The 18707-nt window shown below is 39.6% G+C and overlaps 1 long non-coding RNA gene across 2 annotated transcripts; it reads left to right on the top strand.

Annotated features, from left to right (window-relative positions):
- The first annotated feature begins 3901 nt into the window (after positions 1-3901).
- LOC133211408 (uncharacterized) lies at positions 3902-12095 on the top strand. Of its 2 annotated transcripts, XR_009725202.1 has the most exons (4): positions 3902-5029; positions 9182-9246; positions 10796-10903; positions 11521-12095. It is a non-coding gene; the product is annotated as an uncharacterized LOC133211408 (long non-coding RNA). The 2 variants fall into 2 exon arrangements; XR_009725201.1 differs by lacking the exon at positions 11521-12095 and having other exon boundaries at positions 10796-11403.
- The last annotated feature ends 6612 nt before the right edge of the window (positions 12096-18707 follow it).

Raw genomic sequence — 18707 nt, 5'->3', positions numbered from 1 at the left:
TTCCTCCTAGAATCATCTTCTAAAAAAAAAGATCATGCAAGATTTGATACAATCCACTCCTTAGGTGCCAAGAACATTTTAAACAAGAATTTACACTACAGAGTTTCAGTTATTGCATCCTCGAGTTTCTTGGATGAACAGAGAGAATCTGTTGAGAGCCTAGTTATTTCGTATGCTCTTAAATCATGACCCATTTTTCAAGTCAACGTCTCAGTTGTTCGAAACGCATTGGAGAGAAGGCCAATGATGAAGTGTTCCAGCAGACAAACACAGACACAAGAAGGTTTTCCGCTATGGCCTTATCACAGTATGCTAGAGATTGGAAGGGACCTCAAAAGATGATCTAGTCCAATCCCCCTGTCAGAGCAGGAACACCTAGTGTTATCTCCCAGTGCTGCTTTTATGGCCAGTTCAGTTGGTGGGTTTCAGAACCCTCAGCAGCTTTTTGATTTATACAAACGTATCATCTTAATGTCCAGTACAAGAGCACTTTGTGAGCATGTTGATACTCAGTATGCTTAAGGCGTTCTTTCTTTCCCCCATTCAGGAATTTGAGCCATTTTATTAATGTGAATAGGGCTTAAACAATGATATAATAAATACATAGGCTATAATTAGAAATGAATGGGAAGCAGTGTGTAGTGTGTTCTGGTGAGGAATAACACAAGTACAGCACAGTGAACAAAAAAGTAAGAAACAAAAGAATTGAATATATACAGTCATCAAAATGTGTTTCTGTGTGTTGATAATAAAAGCTAGAGAAGCGCACAGGCAGCTAACTGGGCAGCTCACCCTGGTCAGAAGCAGAGTTCCTTTAAGAACAAGTATTTGATAAAAGAGGTTAGCCCACTAACCAGAGTGATTCCTAAATTATACAGTTTAATTCGCTTAGAAAGAAAGATAGATATAGCGTCAGGCCCTGGGGGAGGATGGAGGATTACCTTTGTGTTGTGAATGTTTGAATAGTAAATGATGCCCTGAGGAAAAAGGCCTGATCTTTGTTATGAACTAAAGAGATAAGCAGAACCCCACCCCCACCTATGTAGGCTGCATAAACCTGAGTATTTTCCCATGGGAATTATTGGAACCCCTATTACCTGTGGCTTTTGAACCTAAGTTGGGTGAAGTCCAGGGAAGTGCAGTGGCTTATAGGGAGTGTTCTTCCTTTGTGAGGAGGATGGAATGAAGGAATTTGTGTCTTCCACTTCTATGATCATCTGCAAAAAATTTCCTTTAAAGCATTTTGTGAGTTTCTCAAAGTAAGATAACTTCCAAAACATGGGAAAAACCTCAACAGCAAACCATAATCTGTGTAACATAGGGAGTGCTTCATGTTTAGTATCATGGAACATGGGCCTTAATAGCAAGAACAGATCTGCAAGAGTTAACAGACAAGAAGACTGGTGTACTTAGGTCCCCTCCATTTAAGTCTTCTTGCTGATTGAGACTGTTCTGATAAATGAGATCTGGCCTCTGATGGCATACCAGTTCTGTACTGTTCAAGGAAAAGCTGTAGAAGTTTCTAAAATTCCTCTCATCCTCACCATTTTAATTTTGTTGTCTCCTCTGTTCTCCTTCATGGCTGTCTTTCACCAAGTCATCTGACTTAATCTCCTCTCTTTTATCTCCAGAGATGTTTTCTTTCCCATACAGCTTTTCATTACTCGGAAGGCCTCGCCCTTATTAATAGTGTTTGTCACTTTCTAGATATGTATAATAGCATTCCACATTAATGATCCACCTGGTTACAGTAGTAATAGTCTTTTCCCGCTATTTCCCCTGCCTCCTCAGCAAGACAGAAACTTGGCTACAATTCCTGAAATCTACATACTCCATTATTTTCTGAGTACAGGGAACTTCTGTGGTCTTCCAGAACTCCACTAATACACTGCAAATGGACTAACTTAGCTGCTGTGCTGGTTTTGAAACCTGCTGTTACTACAGTATAAAGGAAAGCAGAGGCCAACACAAGAGAGTTTTTTTAAAGGGAGAAGCAGCCTGAATTTGTTCTTCATAATTGTGCGTATGTGTTTTCCATAATTATAATAGGACATAATGCTTTTCTTCCCTGAAGCATATTAAAGCTAATCTTCCTAGGGAGGGAATATACTCTTCTGAAGTTACTTCCTGTTACAGTGTTTAAAATCCACAAAGACATAATTTGGCCCTACTTTCTGACACAAAGTGGTCCCTGTTTCCTATGTCTGCCAGGAGATGGTGCTGCCAGTCTTCCTCTATTCCTTTCCAGCTCTTAGGAAAGGTGGCACCATGTATAAGTAACAAAGATACTTCTGCCATCTGGCTGGTGTACTTTTGTCTTAAGGGAAACAGAAAAACACCTTTCCACATATAAAGCTTCCTACTATCTTAGTATGTCCATACATTAAATATGTATGGGCATACATATTTAAGATCCATCAGATGTCAATGGCAAGGCCATTCAGATATTTTCGAGAGTTTTCTAGCGTTTCATGAGAGGATGATGTATGTAAACCACTTTATGATTTGTTGGGTAGTTTCACACCCACCATTCTCACTTTTACAGACATCTCTGGATGCATTCTGACAAGGTGATTCAGACTTTCACAGGTATCCCAGCGCTATTCAGAGAACCCGAGCTTTGACACTGCTTTAAATGGAAGCAGGATGGGGTTTAAATCTCATCCTACATCACTTTAGGCAATTTAGGCAGTTCTCTTAGCATCAATGCTGATGTGAGCAGGTCCTGCGTTCCCTGGTTCCACTGTGCACATTTCATAAAATTTAGCCTGGAAAGATCTTGTAGTAGATCTTGCAATGGCAGGAGGACACACACATTCTGTCCTGTTTGATTATTGTGATAGCTTATTTGCAATTTTCAATCTACTGTCTGCATAGGAGTTACATTTATAAATACATAGGCCCTAAACCTAATTTTGAATTGCTAGGTTTATATTCTGATTCTAAAATGCATGCTGGTGATTTAACATACATCCTGCTGATTTCCCTTACCCCCAGAACAGCTGTCACAGACACTGGTAGAAGCTGTGGAAGAAGCTACTGGAAAGTAATGAAATGTGGGCTAGTCTCCAGCTGTACGAGACATGGAGGGAACTGATTGCCTGTGTACTCCTGCAGCCCAAGCAAAACCTGACAGCTGGACAACTGAACATCTACTGAACTGAAAAAAACATCACAAATAGTAGAAATTTTAAATTATTAAATTTGCACACATTTGGATTTGGAAAGATCAGCTGAGAATCTACCTTATGCTGACTGCTTTGCCCATATATTTGTGTGTATGTAAATGTGTATATGTACATAAGTACAGTCCCTGCGTAGGCTTAGAACTGGAGGAGAAGCTTTAGAAGAGAAAAATAAAACTGTCTTGGGCAAACTCTGAGATCAGTATTCAGTGGCTTCACAAGGGGGGTTTATTCTCATGATTGAGAGTTGCAAAGTGGAACTCCTGTTTGTTTTATTCTCTCACAAGCCATGTTGGCAATATGGGATTTAAGTGTAAATGGAGACTTAAACATGCTATGAAAAATTAATACATTGAATGCTGGACAATCTGCATTACAAAAAAACCTCAAAAAAACAACCCCAAACCCCACTAGAAAAAGAGTGGGCTAGAAAGAGGCTGTGCTGGAATGGATTAATGCCTTTTAAGTTTTCTGACAGGATCTCAAATAAAGAGCAATTCATGGAATACATAAATTGTATTCCGTGTATTATGTCGCATTAGGCTGTTTATTATTTCTCATTAGAGCTATAGTAGACTGCACTTGTGAATGTGGCATCAGTGAGAATTGCTTCAAAAGAGACAAATGCCTCAGCCAAGCAAATAAGACCTTCCTTGGGTTCCATGGTGAGAACAGGAGCCCCAAACCTCTCACGGAATCAGGTACTCTTGAAAAAACACTTGCTGTGATGGGGTGTTGCAGTGATTCTCCCCCTGTACAATGAGACGTTGCACATCTGTCTTAATGTTCCTCTGGATACCATCTTAAAGCCTTGATGGAGGGAAAAGAGACAAGAGAAGATGTTCTGATCTTCTGTAGTGACCTGGTGGCTTCACAGCAGAAGGTCAGGGCAGATTTACCCTAACTTGCACCACTGGCTGAATGAACCCATTTGCCCTAGAACTGGAGGAATGCTAGTGCAGCCTTAGTGTCAACAAGCTATCAGCCTGTTCAGAGGTTTCATTCTCTTTAGTTATTTTTGACCCTGTCAACTAAGTAAGTTGTGAAGTATTTCTACTCCAGGCCAGGATTTGCACTCTGAATACATGTAAGCGACTGCACTGAGCAGGAAATCTGGATCCAACTCCTCGCACAAAATAGTTTTGCTGACTGTGAGTGAGACCGAGAGGATATGTTTGGAAGTCATTTATTTGCAAAGAAAAGTTTTCTAAATGCCTTGGGTCTATGAACACTATGCCAAAATGTTCCTGTGACCAGAATCTTCACATGCCACCTATTTCCAAAGGGAAAGTGAAATCTCCATGAGCAGCCTGCATCAGGGACAGTAGCTCACTACTGCAAAATGGGCCTGCACTTGTTTTTGACTTGCAGCCAACCTACTGATGTCAGGTGTGGGAGCACCAGCTGGCTCACTTCATCCAACGTCTGGGTTCAGACTACCCACACTGGCCATCTTCATGGTGGAGCTTTGGTGCAGGAGCCACACTTGAACTGCTTAAGACCTACATGCGACTAAGAGCCACCTGCCCATCAGCTAAGATTTCAACCATTATTTTATGTCTTTGATCTCTCATTTTCATGGTGCCTTGTTTCTGTCTCCACTGCAGGTATTTCAGTGCTGTATACTGAAAATGTGACTCATACAGTTGCCATTCCCCAGCCCTACCTGATTACACTCCTCTGTGATTTGCTCACTAGCTATATCTGATAAACAACACACAACAGGAAGACAAGAGAAGCATAGTTCCAAGGGACACTTCTGCCTCAGGAGAGTCCTGCTAGAAGGCATGCTCCCTTGCTACACCTGGGCAGGCTCTCATCCTTCTCCTGGCCTACTTGGAGAGGTTTGGTTGTAAGTATACTATGTGTAGTGATAGTAAAAAATCTAGAGGGATCTGTGTTCTGGGTCAGAAAATATGCTACTGAGCTATCTTAGTCATTGAGCTGCAATTCTGATTGCACTGGTAACACAGCTGTGCCATCATAAGACACCTGAGAGCACTTTAGTGATTCTATAATCACCAGTGGCAGGCTAGGTCAGTAGTCTCCAGACAGTTTGGACCACTGGATTGTGGTCAACTCTCAAAACTTGTGGTATCCTGTCATTAAAATTCTACTTGAAAACATGTTTTCATATGGTTCTGCAGAGCCCATACCAGCGACTCAGGGGGCACAGTAAGGAAACCACTGGCCAAGATACTTCAACTGTAACTCAGGTACCTTTACAGAAGTGGGGAAACCTTTGGCTAAGTCTGTTCACCTTTCTGTGTGTGAATTAGTTTTCCAATGGTAAACTGTGGATATTGATATACATTAAGTGGGCAATACAACTGCTAAATATTCGTAGTAATTATACAGCTGCTGACCTAAAGCACCAATTTAAAAGGACTTGTAAATAACCTGAAAAGCAGCACAGTGCTAGACCCATCCTTAACCAGTAGAGACAAGAAATACTCTTCTCTATGAAAAGTGAGTTTGATACTTACACCTCCTGTTTCTCACATGTGGCTGCATACTGTTAATGGTAAAAACCTGGTAGGCAGGAAGTTTCTAAGGTCCCTAAAGCAGAAAGCACAGGCACAGAGTTTACTGCAAATCTAGGACAGAAACTCAGTTATCACTCTTTTAATGGTTTTGATCTCAAAAGAGTACTCCTTTATGTTTAACCAGGGATGCTAATATGGCTGCTTGTAAATGAAAGTATTTTTGTACTTAAGGGAAAAGATAATAAAGGTAGTGTTTTGAGTGGATGTCTGTTCTGAGCAAATGCCTGTTAGTTAAGATAGTAGGTAAACAGGATTGTAATCAAAGGACTTAAACTCTTTTGAAGTTGCTGAGGAAATATGTGACAAATATCATCAAGAATGCAGTTCAAAGGATACCAGTTCCTATCTCTAAGGCACACACAGAAGGCCTGAATCTCATCTTATGTTACTTGTATACCTGGCTTCGGCTGAACCAAAGGTACTCCGCTGTCAGAAACCAGCAGTGGGTAACTGTTCCTGCTTTCTCTGGGATGATGAGAAAAGCTGACCCTGTGTGACTAGGGCAAAAAAAGACCCTGAAACAGGACAGAAAGAGGCCATGAAAGATAAGGAAGTCAACAAGGTGACCAGTAAAACATTTGAGAGAACAAACAACACTGTATTGCTATTAAGAGATTTTGCTCTTGTACTTGCCCCTTTGATATCTTCTTTTCCTTTCCTTTTCCCTTTGAAATTCACAAAAACCTGTTCCAATTTGACCAGGTAAATGGCCCTGAATATGGGTTGTCCTTGTATGTATTTATAATTAAACTGCACTGAACTTTTAGCTACATTCATAGTTTGTTTTATTGTCTGGTTGGGCTTTTTGACCTACAGAATCACAGAATGGTTTGGGTTGGAAGGGACCATAAAGATCATCTAGATCCACCCTCCCTGCCAAGGGCAGGGACGCCTTCCAGTAGACCAGATGGCTCCAAGCCCCATCCAACCTGTCCTTGAACACTGCCAGAGATGTGGCAGCCACAACTTCTCTGGGCAACCTGTGGTAGTGTCTCAGCAGCCTCACAGTAAAGAACCAAATATTTAATCTAAATCTAATATTGTCTCTAAATCTCCCCTCTTTCAGTTTAAAGCCATTTCCCCTTGTCCTATTACTACATGCCCTTGTAAAAAAATGCCTCTCCAGCTGGAGAATGTTTTTAAGAACACTTAGTTGTGTCCTTCACATGTATAGGTAACGAAAAGGAGTGTAAGGTGTAAATAGTTCCACAGAATCAAGGTCTACACTTATTCTGATTCCTGGGTTGTCTGGAAGACTCCTCAAAGTCAGCTGAGAAAAATCAGACAAAGGCAGTAACACTTGGGATGGAATACCATGGGCCTCCACTTTTTACATGGCAGTTATTCTCAATACAGTTGCTTGGGCAGCAGTAGTTGCATAACGAGGACCCTAGACTCTTATAACGATGGCCATCCTGGCTGGGTATCTTTGGCAGGATTACAGACTGATCAGATGTATGTACCAGCATCTTCTTGCTGCATTTACAGAGGCCTTGCTGTAGGGGTCATTAGTAAGATCAGCGGACTGTCCCCTTCAAATTAAACCATCCTTTTGGTCCAAAAGCCAGTTCTGTCTTTTGATGGGAAGCATTGCTGAAGCCAGTGTTAGCAAGGATGTGTTGCTACTTTTTACTGATGCAGTTATACTGAGATTAAAGAAAACACCAGTTTTCAGGACTCTTTACAAACATGTGATTAGGACAAAATTTAACCAGTTGAATTTTAGTGTGTTGCTGTTGGACATGTTTTCTCTCTTATGTCAGCTGATACAAATCCAGGTCTTTTTCTCTTAAGAATACAGATTATTTGCTTTTATTAGGATCTGAGTAATAGCAGTGTAAATCCTGGCTCTTTAGAATGCAATGATAGTTCACGAAAAATAAAACCACCACCACTGACTGTACAAGCATATTTGTACTTGATGGCTTTTTGCAATAAGGGATCTAAAATAAAAAAGATAGTATAAAAGTAAAAGCAGATAAGATCTTGAGAGAAAAACAGCTAAACTGCTGTTTATGTAAGAGGAAATAAGTATGGTGGCTGAGTTTTAACACAGGATAAGCCTAAAGTGTCTGTTAGTGGATTACTGAGAACAACTGATTATGTTAATGTTATTAACGCTATGTAGAGTATTAGGACTGTTTAGCATTAAGTGTGTTTCAAAGACAAGGCCCTGAGGAACCTGTATCTTTGAAGTTGGACCTGCTCTGAGAGGAGAGTTGAACCAGGTGATTTTCTTAATGATTAATGCTCTAAATTTTGATTTAATGATTTTAAATTATTTTATTGCTCTAAAGCATTAGTGAAATTAGGCTGCTTTTATTAAAATATTTGCCCTATTAGTGTCTAACAATATTGTCTAATGATAGAGACAGTGCAGGTGTGATGGTAAGCTACAAAAAGTTATCATCAATAAAGTATAAAAACCAAAGCCAGTGGCTGTATTTTATAAATGTGTGTGCAATTTGTGCAACATAGAGAAACAGTTTAAGTGTGAGGAGGTGTTTTTGTAAGAGCTCTATATGTATGTTACTTGTCTTGCTCCTATTAATGCAAAGATATTGCATGTATGATTCTAAGTAAACCTCAACAGGTTTTCATATTGTATGCGCTTATTAGATTTTTACATTGTTATTTTTACTACACAAGCCTCTAGTATTTCCTAGAACTTAAACAACGTTATATTGCCATTTAAAAGCTAAATTTACTTGAAGAATAGGTATCTAACTGGCTATTCTTATGTGAGTCTATAAGAACCTACAGAAAAAGGACTTTTATATCTCTTTAAGTATTTATTCTTTTATTTCTGTTTTTCCAGACAGCATGACTAGTAATTACTGTGTCAAATGTAGTTTCTAAATAGTCTTCACTTAAGATGCCATACTCAAAGTAATGTATTTGGTGCAAAATTTTAGCTTTCACAATATTTTTCTGTCCCTGTTTAAGTCCAGAAATGTGAGCTATGCAAAACTTACATACTTACAGCTGATAATGTGTAGTTTCTGGCATGGGTTCAGCCTAGGTCCTTAGTAACCAAAAGTTGTTACCATCTGATTATAACAAATTTCCAAAATGAAATGAGTCAGTCTTCTGCAAGCAGACATGGTCTCATAAATAAATAGATATGTATATACAAATACATATGAAATGTATATGCAATATTGTATTTATAAATAAGTATTTCACTATACACACACCAGCACAACTGAAACTAGTTGGCATACTACTTATTATTTTCCTACCCTTTTACTTCCCATGAGTGTAGTGCATATTTTAGTTATAATCTTAAAGTGGGTATTCCAAATATTCTTGACTTCCCGATTGAAATTAATAGGAGTCTTGCCCTAGATTGTTTCATTTTAATCAGTTAAACTAGTAAACTAATTTTCTGTGGTTAATTATATGATCAGATTGTATTAATCCCATATTCTCCCGTTTCCTTGATTACAGGCGTCAGTACTAGGACATTTCATTCTGGAATGCTACAGAAACAGCCTCCCACACAATAAAGCACGGTAAGACTGAAAACAAGGTTTGTCTTTACCCCTAAACCCAACTGCGAAGGTAGGAAGAAATTGGATCATACAGAATACATGAAAATTGCAGTAAGACATGTTTGCTTACTGTGTCTGTGTTCTTCCATGGTGTCATTTGGATTGATGGTTCTGCTGAGGATACCAGTGTGCTTTCTTCGGTGAAGGTCATAATTTTGTATTTTAGATACAACTCTTTTGTTTGTGCAATTTACTTTTGAGTCATGGGAGCTTTCAGTACTGGAAAGTATTATTCCTAAAGAGACTTGTTATCATGCAGCCCTAATGAGTGTGAATCCAGTATCGCTTCACTTTAAGGCAACAATAAACATTGCAAGACCAGACCAGGAATCCAGTGCAAACCAGACAAATAAACCTGCCTTGAGTCTGACAAATAGAGGCACTCAGAAAGTCCTTGTACTCAGGTTTTTGTTACATAGCCACATCAGTCCAACGTAATTTGCATAAATAAATGTTAGTGGAGGGGTAGTCCTCCTGGTCTCTTCTCCCATGCAGTTCTCTTGTTGCAGAACCAGGCTGTGTGTGAGTCAGCCCATGGTTGGGGAAGTCGTAAGTGAAAGGTGCCCATTTTCATATTTGGTTTTGCATTCAGGATGCCTGATGCCAGCTGTTAGAGACAAGCATAAATGAGACAGCAGCAGGTTTTGAAGGCAGTATGGATTTATGTTGGATTAAATTGACCACACAACTATGGCCTCAGAGGGATCCCCCAGAGCATATATCTGGTGCAGGAGCTGGTTATCAGCATACACAGCCCACACTGCCACTGGAGATTTGTACCGCAGCAATTTCCACGTAATGAGACAGTCCTCAGACAGCACTGGCAGCAAATACTAATCAGCATAGCCTTTGGGATGCTGCAATTTATAAGGCTCAGACTAATACATTTCATCCCACAATGTTGTTCAAAAGCAACGTGTAGTGTTTTTAAGCCAAATATCTTTGAAAAGAGAAAACAAGTAAACAAATTACTAAAAGTAAGTGTTTTGGGAGTGGGTGGATGCACATGAATATGAAAGCTAAGTCACAAGGAAGAAAACAAAAAAAAAAATACATCGAACTACATCTACTAGTTACTTTTGTCTCAATGAAGTAGTTCTCTGAGGCAGTTTCCCTGAACAGCAACAATCTTTCTATTCCATTTGGGAAAGGAAAACATGGAAAAACTTCACAAGTCAAGGGAAAAAACAAGCAGCAACAGACAGGAAATACGCTGTTAAATGTATGAGTTTGAATTTTTGGTCATTTCTTCCACAAAGGGCTTTCAGTAGTCACACATTCCTCATTTCTAAATGTTAAACTTTCTTCATTATCATAGTATTTTTCTTATTAACAATAAACATTTTATAATCCACATTTATATTTATTATGAGATCTTGAAGGTTTGGGGCTCTTTTTCTCATTGTCTGTCTTGGAAATTGGGATTGCTCTGCACAGGAAAATACTTTAGGAAGAGGAATGCAGAGCATGGAAAACAGTTGACATCCCTATATCTTGTCCTTGTCTCGAGCTCCACAGGTGGAAGGGTGAAGAGCTTTTCCTTTGGCCCACACAAGGAGACGAGAGCTGATTACCAGTGCTAAAGCAACACAGGACTAGTCCAACTGTTAACATCCAAGTAAGCACCTAATAGGCATCTACTTCAAAAGGCTCCACAAAACATTTAGTCCATAAATCTGGACTACAAACTGGGTTTTCAGCATCCTGTAACACAAAATGCCTACACAAAAAGATGGAAAGCTACAGCTGTTAAAAAAAATAATAAATAAAATAGCCACAAGAAAGAGGTCAGGAGAGATTGGGCACTGCAGAGATGCTAGGTTTTTGCAGTAGTGGACAGTACATGACATAAAGTTCCAGCAAGAAACATTCCACTCTCCCTTACAGAGAAGGAAATAAAACTTACATAAACTTAACAACAGTTCTTCCAAAATGGATCTGAAAGGCAAATTCCTCCTGGGCCTCAACTGGCTAGGTGAGCATCCACCTAGCATTTGCAGATCAGAGTTGTGAGGAATCTCAAGCGTAAACATCAACTTTCAGACAATAAGGTATCTTTGTATAGTTTCCATCAAAACAACAATTGGTCAATGTATCCTGCTTTTTAAAGTTTTTCATCTTATACACCTTCAACTCTCTTCACCTGGATCTTTCTGATTGAATTCCTGTAATCCATTCTCATCCTAATGCTGTGTTCAGGATTTTTTGGCATTCGCTACTGGATTTTGTTTGTAGGTGTGATGTGAATCACTTTAATGGAGAATGATCCAGATGGCATGCGTGTAGCAGGAACAAAACTTCATGTGCAAACTCTTCAGCATGAGGTTATGTTAACAACATGTATTTCAAGAATTATCCAGTGATAATAACCTAAATGCTGATTCCAAAATTCTGAATAACCCAGAGAAGATCTGACACGGGAAGACCACAGGCTACCTGGCTGAGGGAGAGAGGCAGTCTGCAAGAAGCACAAAGTGATGGCAAAGAAAAAATTTGGCAAATAGTCAGAAAAGATCTTACTTGCAAAAAACCCCAGTCCTTTGGATCATGACAGCCAGGTCATGACTGATATACAGACAGCTGCAAAAAGCCATCTTAACAGCAGTCTAACCAACTATGCAGACAGTGATGTCACACCTGGGTATGAGTTGGCACAGGAAGCCCATATCACTTGTGTACAAAATATGATAATGTAGAAGTAGTCAGCACAGTGCTGTGCTCCCAAAATCTTGTAGATGAGCTGCATAGGATATTATTGAGACAGAGCATAGAGTCTATTACCCCTGCAACTGCTGCTTTGAGCTGTTCCTCACAAATCTTGCTATGTTCACCCATTGGCTGCATCAAGCAGATGTCTCATGCAGCTGAGAAAGCAGTTCTGAGTTCCAGGCAGAGCAGATGGCAAGTCAGTTTTAAAGGTTCCATTTAAAAGACTAACATAATGAAATGAGACTATATGGCATTCAGTTAATCAGCACCTACAAGGTGATGGAATAAAAAATATCAGGATTTATTTGTTATGCTGGGAGATAAGTTTTCCATATTTTTTTATCCTTATTGTCAGTCATGTGTTTGCATGACTAGCTGGGGAATCAGGGACAGCTCTAATGGAAAAGAGAAATTAGGTCATCTGGTCCATCCTCACTGCCAGGGCATGACTGTTCCCTGCAGTGTATCACTTCCCACACAGTTATCTTTCCAACTGTCTTTTGTAGGATGGAAATGCAATTCAGAGTCCCATTTGGCTATGGCTAACAGAGCTTTTGAGGACTTTTTATTTGCACAGAAATGCCTATTGAGTCTCAGAGCTAACAATTGTAAATACATTTCAAAGAAAAAAACCCCGCAAATCTCAGAATTTGAGTCTCATAAAAAACTTTTTAATAGAAAAATTGTGCAGTATTTGGGATAACCGGGGACACTGTTTTCATTCAGACAGGAAATAGTTTCTATGACTCACTTCTACAAATTAAACAATAGGTTTCCTGCTAAACAAAAATCCAGCAACTAGTTCAGTAAGTAGTTCACAAAGCAGCCAATACTTGTGATGCTCTGAGCAAACTCTCATCAGGAGACTCAGCACTACTGCTAGCTGACATTAAGTATTGTATTCCAGGTTGCCTTGATAAATTACTCCAATGTTTGGATCCTCATCCTTCAGCGTAGCATCTCTGTGTGCAAGCACTCAGACTGTACGGGGCAGGACTGGTTTATTAAGGAAAAAATTAGTGAACACAAATGGAAAGGCACTGATGTAACTAATTACACATAAGGAAATGGCAAACTTCTTCCCTTTCAGCGGTTTTAGCATTACTTCCATGCTGCCTGCAAACAACAATAAGTCTCATCGTTTACCCCTTGACTACACTCATCAAGTAAGTCCAATGGTTTGAATTAGTCCAAATATTTCCTTAAGGTTGATCTCGTTTCCCAAAGGACCTGTTTGCTTTGTTTTAACCAGGCAGTGCCACCATGTAGTTTGGTTTAAGGATTCACTTTCTTAAGTTAGGCAGGGATTCTCCAAACTTTGTTCATCTTTGCATTTCCTTTTGCCACCAACTTCTCATCCTTCTCTGCCTTCACATGCTTATCTACATCAGTTTGTGTAGTGATATAATTAGACCATTATCCTTCACTGGAGAATTTTGTTTGCATTGTACCCTGCAACAACATTTTCGTTGGAAAAGACGGAAGAGCATTTGAGGAACTCCAGCAGAAACACAGGAGTTCAGAAATACGCTCATCATGGCAAACTGAGTAATTTCTTCTATAGAACTCTGGAAAGATCACAACCAGTACAACCTCAAGTATAAGTGCTTTTAGGTCCCACGAGAGGAACCGTAAGATTTTCTTGGTGAAAGATGCCTTTTGCCCATCTCCAACAGAAGAAGAAAAGTGTTCACATATGCTTCCAAATTCAGGAATTACACAAGTTACTCTCCACAGTTGCCTTATTAAATCTACAAATTAATCCACATTGCTTTTCCTTTTGTCTCCAACCAATTAGACTCAAGACTACAAACAGATGACAAGGTTCTTCCACCTCTACTAAAAACCCAGAAGTCATTATCAAGCTTTTCTCATGCACATGCATGACAGCACTCTGCATTTCATTATTTTACATAAGTAATTCTTGACCTTGTTGGTCAATGGGCTTTAGTTAGCATGTCAGGTGTGAGCTCCTAGGGACATGACTTTTCTGCATGCTTGTGTATGTAATGCTCTCCACAGCACAGCTGTGAAACTTTAATAAAAGCAATTATTAGATCCTCTCTGACATGACAGTTTTCAATGGTTTTCTTGAAGTTACAGGTTTCTAGATTCCATTTGATGAGAGATGTGATTACTGATGGAAGAACACACTACATTATAGCATTTCTGTCGGCATTCCCCACAAAATGTTCCAGCATTACAAATCCACTGAACAGTTTGTTTTCTTTTTCATTATTTCCTATGGCACTCTTGCATTTTAGAAATTTATTACTCAGTAATGAGGCCTACCTAACTGTCTTGACAACTGAAATTTAGAAAGTAAAGGAATAAAGTATGAAGTTCCAGAATGCTGATACTGATCTCATTTTTGTATCTGCCTGAAAAAAAATATTGTTACATGTGGAAGGCTTGAGCACCTTTTAAAAACTGAAGCACCTTGAACAAGATCAATCCATCCTTTTCCCTCTGGTTCTAACTGGACAAAAATAGTATTTGCAGTTGACCCATCAATCAAGACAGACGGACAAGCAACATTTCCTGCCAACAACTAACAACTTTTATCATTTAAGACAGTCAAGTAACAAGTGACCTGCTTTTATAAGGAGCAGCAATTTGGAAAAATAAGTTAGTTACTTCTTGCAATGTCAATGCCCATGCTGTTAAAGATCATTCTGTTAAGCAACTAAAATGAGAATTTAGAGATGCCCCCTCTCTCAGCTTTTTTCCCTTTGCAATATAGATGTTGTACACACACCAAACCAAAATGCTCCCCTTAGCAGCCAAATAATCGTTGATAGAGATCTAACTATTGCAGACCATCTAGAAACAGAATCCCAACTAAAATCAGCAAAACTTTGAGTCGAAGGATGTGCAGCATTAGGACCTCCCTCTGAAAACCAGTTACTGTTACAAGTATACCAAAGCTCTGCAATTCCTACCATCCCTGCCTATCACAGAAGGCTCCTGGAGCACACTGACCTATTGATCCAAGGTTTCTCTCTGTGCAGACCTCCTGACAGCATAATGCTCACTGGATTTTAGCCAGCAGGCAGCACTGACACAAAAACAAGTGGGTATGAAGTGGCTAGGAGTAAGCTATTTGGATTTCTAGCTATCAGCAGGGTGAGGACCTGGAACTGGCTTCCAGTAGCAAAGGAGGAAAAGAATCTAAATATAAGGCTTGACAAAGCTGCTGTGTAGTGCCAGTGATAGGACCGAGTGGGATGTGATGATCTAGGGGGTCTCCTCCAGTCTTATTTTAAGTACATAAACCACAGCATATGTTGTCCCACTTTGAAACAAAAGTATCTGCTTGGTTAGGTTGGCACACTTAAGGCTTCCTTCTCCATAGGAAACATTTATATTATTATTTCTATAAATATAGAAATTATTAAAGAAGTTATCAAAGCTGATTTTGAACCATGTTCCACAACTCCACCAGAGCTGACCATGCACACTTGATACAGAACAGCACAAGTGTATTGTCTCATTGCTTGTAGAAGAATGGAGCACCACATACATGGAGCTACAAACCTCTTTTCAGCTTTGACCACAGAAGAGATCTGCGATCTGAAGGCTGAATCTGCAAGGTTCCTCTGCACATCCCTGCATCACTGTTTTAAGTCACAATATATTTTAAGCTCTTTCCACTTTGGAGGTAATAATTAAGACAGCAGTGTTTGCATTCAATACTGCTTTGACCTGTGGGCTCTCTTCCTTTTGTTATTCTCTTGCACTTTCAGTAGTGATCATCTGACTGATCCCACACACTTTGCACCTGAGAGCAGAGGCCATCCCCCACCTACAAGTACTTTCAAGGTGCAAGAGACAAGAACCATCTGTGCCTTCAAGAACAGTATCTTGTCACCAATATACAGCTTGCCCAACCCTTGCTCCAGATCCTTAGGACAGGATGGGAAGGGCGGGCAAGGAACAGAGCAGGAGAGTAACTGGACTGTTAGAAACACACTTGTAGGAACACAAGTCTTATAGCATAGTTTTGAACTCAGTTGGTAAGTAGAGTGGGCCTAGCAAAAGCCATCATTTTGTTTCCCACTGATCATTATTTGAGCTGTCACAGATGGGATAAAAATTAAGGGAAGGGATAAAAATTGAGGGAAAGGACAAAATGGAATAGCAAAACTGCTATGGAATAGCAGTTAAATAGCCTCTAGCTGCAACCACTGTACACAAACTTTCCCAGAAATGTTGTGTTACTCCTGTTCCACTGATAGAAACACCAACCAACAGCAACAAAGAGGCATGAGAGCCAACAGGGTTTCCATTTTCACTTGATGCACTATTTACTGAGCACTAACATTTATTTAATGCATTTTGGCATAGCTACATAGTAACAAATAATCATACTTTGGACCCACAAAATGAAAACATATTTTGCATTGGTACCTCTAAAACTGATGCCAATAGTTTGCCTAAAATCATACTGAAGACCTGACCTATGAAAATTGAGTTATATTCTCAAGGTCCTGTAGTTAAAGTGATTAATTCTAACACTAAAAGTGAATTAAGTGATGAGTAAATGTTCACCAACTACTGGGACCTTCAAAATCAGATAGCAAGATCTTGTTCAGACTATTCATTCCAATCAAATTAGCTGTATAAATGGAATTTAAACCACCTGTGTACTGAAACCATGGCAATTATGCTAATAGGGCAAAACCCAGTTTTTTATGGAGGTCTGGATTTTTCAGAAGGGATGAGAGAGCAGCAAATCCTTGATCCTGTGTTTATAAACCAGCCACAAAGCATTCTGCTGCTGCCCAGTTCACACTGGCATAATTTGTTCTGCGTGTAGAAACGCAAGTTGAAACGCAAGTTATTTTGTAATCGAAACTTAATTAGGCTGATTCATGTACCTTGTACTACAGAAGCTATAGTATCTCTTACACATGCACAAAATTATCTTTGGAAGACTGAGTTATGTGAAGAATGTTATGATGTACAGCTTTGTTACTGCTGTCACTGCTGAGACCAAACTATATTGCTCCCTGGCCATAACACATCAGTTTTTTTGACATTTAAGTAATTTAAAGCATAGGAACAAATCTGTCTTCTCCCTCTCCTTTTCCTCCCCCTTACAGGGCCATAATGAGCCCCTTTTATTGTTTCCAGCAGATTTACAACAAATCTGAAATACCCAGCATCTGCTCAGCAGTAACAATATCAGCAATCATATGTAATTTGAAGCCAAGGCATAAACTCCCACCCCTTCTCCCCCCAAGCAGGTTTTACAAACTGTCCTTTTGTTTCCAAAGTAGAGGGATTTTACAATCATGATGACCACAACAGCAGGAATGAGGATTTAACTAAGCGGAGAGATGGACAACCAAGAATATCATTTGCAATAAAAGAGCTTATGAGCCACTTCTAATGGCATTTACAGAATCTCAGCTTGGGAATGTTCGCACTCATACCAGCTATGCTGCAAACAAACCTCCCTTACACAGGCTTGCATATACAGAAATGTAAGTTTTTAAATACTTGATTGCCTAGTTTGAGGCTACACTTTATTAACCAGATATACTTGTGTCTGTTTATCGATTTAAGGATTCTGGCAGAAGATGGCAAAGGCATTCCTCTAGCAAGATGGAACGTAGCATAGTGGAAAATATCATGGCAGTAATCCAAAGCTGGTACTAACATTTCACCCTTCCCACACTGGCATTTTATTCATCTGAAGGCTGGCCAAGCTGTAATTGCTGAAGCTTTCAGCAATTGTGTCATCTAGCTACGCTCACACAAAGGAGGGCAGCTAGTTCTTGTTACAGTCCAGGATGGCAGTCGTAGAAACGGGATCTCAAATGTGTCATCTGCTAGTAATGCTGGGAACACATTTCAGTTTGTGCTTTTTCTATATATGATGATTTATTGCCCGATCTACTCTCTTGGTCTGATAGGGAAGATAATTTTAGGTAGCAGGAGGCTACTTCTCAGACATATTTAGGACATTACTATTACTTTGAAAACCACACTAACACTTAAAACGTCAGCGTATTTTGTGTGCTCATGTGAATTCTTATATCCCAAATCAATATTTCTACTGGCTTCTTTTTTTCTGTTGTGTCTGTGTGTCTAGTTAAAAGCTTTCACCTTCCCCCCCCCCCCCCCCAAAATCCACCTCCACAACCCCAGACTTACTGTGGCCTTCCTACACTGCTTTGTACTGCACAAAAAAGTCAGGTGCCAAGTAGCAAGTGTTGTTTCACAGAATTATAAAGCAATTTTTCTCCTGGTAGAACAAGGAGCCTGCCACCACAAAGAGAATGCTGCAACTAGACTGAGAGGAGGAAAAGAAAACCCTGTGTTTGTTGACATTACTCATTTCAACAAAGACCCTGAAAAATTACAGAACTCCATGCTTCCTGCTCAGCTGAGTTATAACACAAACACTTCAAAACACTGTGGCTTAGCATGAAGCACCATCTCTAATACCATCACCCATCCAGCAGAAGAGTGAGAACTCTCTTCTAATATTCTGAAAATACTAAGAAGTTGAAATTATCAACACAGTACTGTGAAGTTTGTTGTAGAGGGTAAGACAGTAACTCTGTCCCATGGGATTTACTGTATAGAACCATGTTCAGCATACGAAAATCTAATCTTTTAACATAACCAGACATCATTGGTTTACAAAGTGGCTTAGATGGCGTTGTCAGTTGTGCATCAGGCTTGAAAAGGGTAAGCGGTGT

Source organism: Neopsephotus bourkii, unplaced genomic scaffold (genome assembly GCF_033783945.1).
Source record: "Neopsephotus bourkii isolate Nb327-2 ecotype Australia unplaced genomic scaffold, CSIRO-AGI_Nbou_v1 NB_595, whole genome shotgun sequence".
NCBI classification, from domain to species: Eukaryota; Metazoa; Chordata; class Aves; order Psittaciformes; family Psittacidae; genus Neopsephotus; species Neopsephotus bourkii.
Note: the sequence above shows the minus strand (reverse complement) of the source record. Positions and strands in the feature narration are given on the sequence as shown.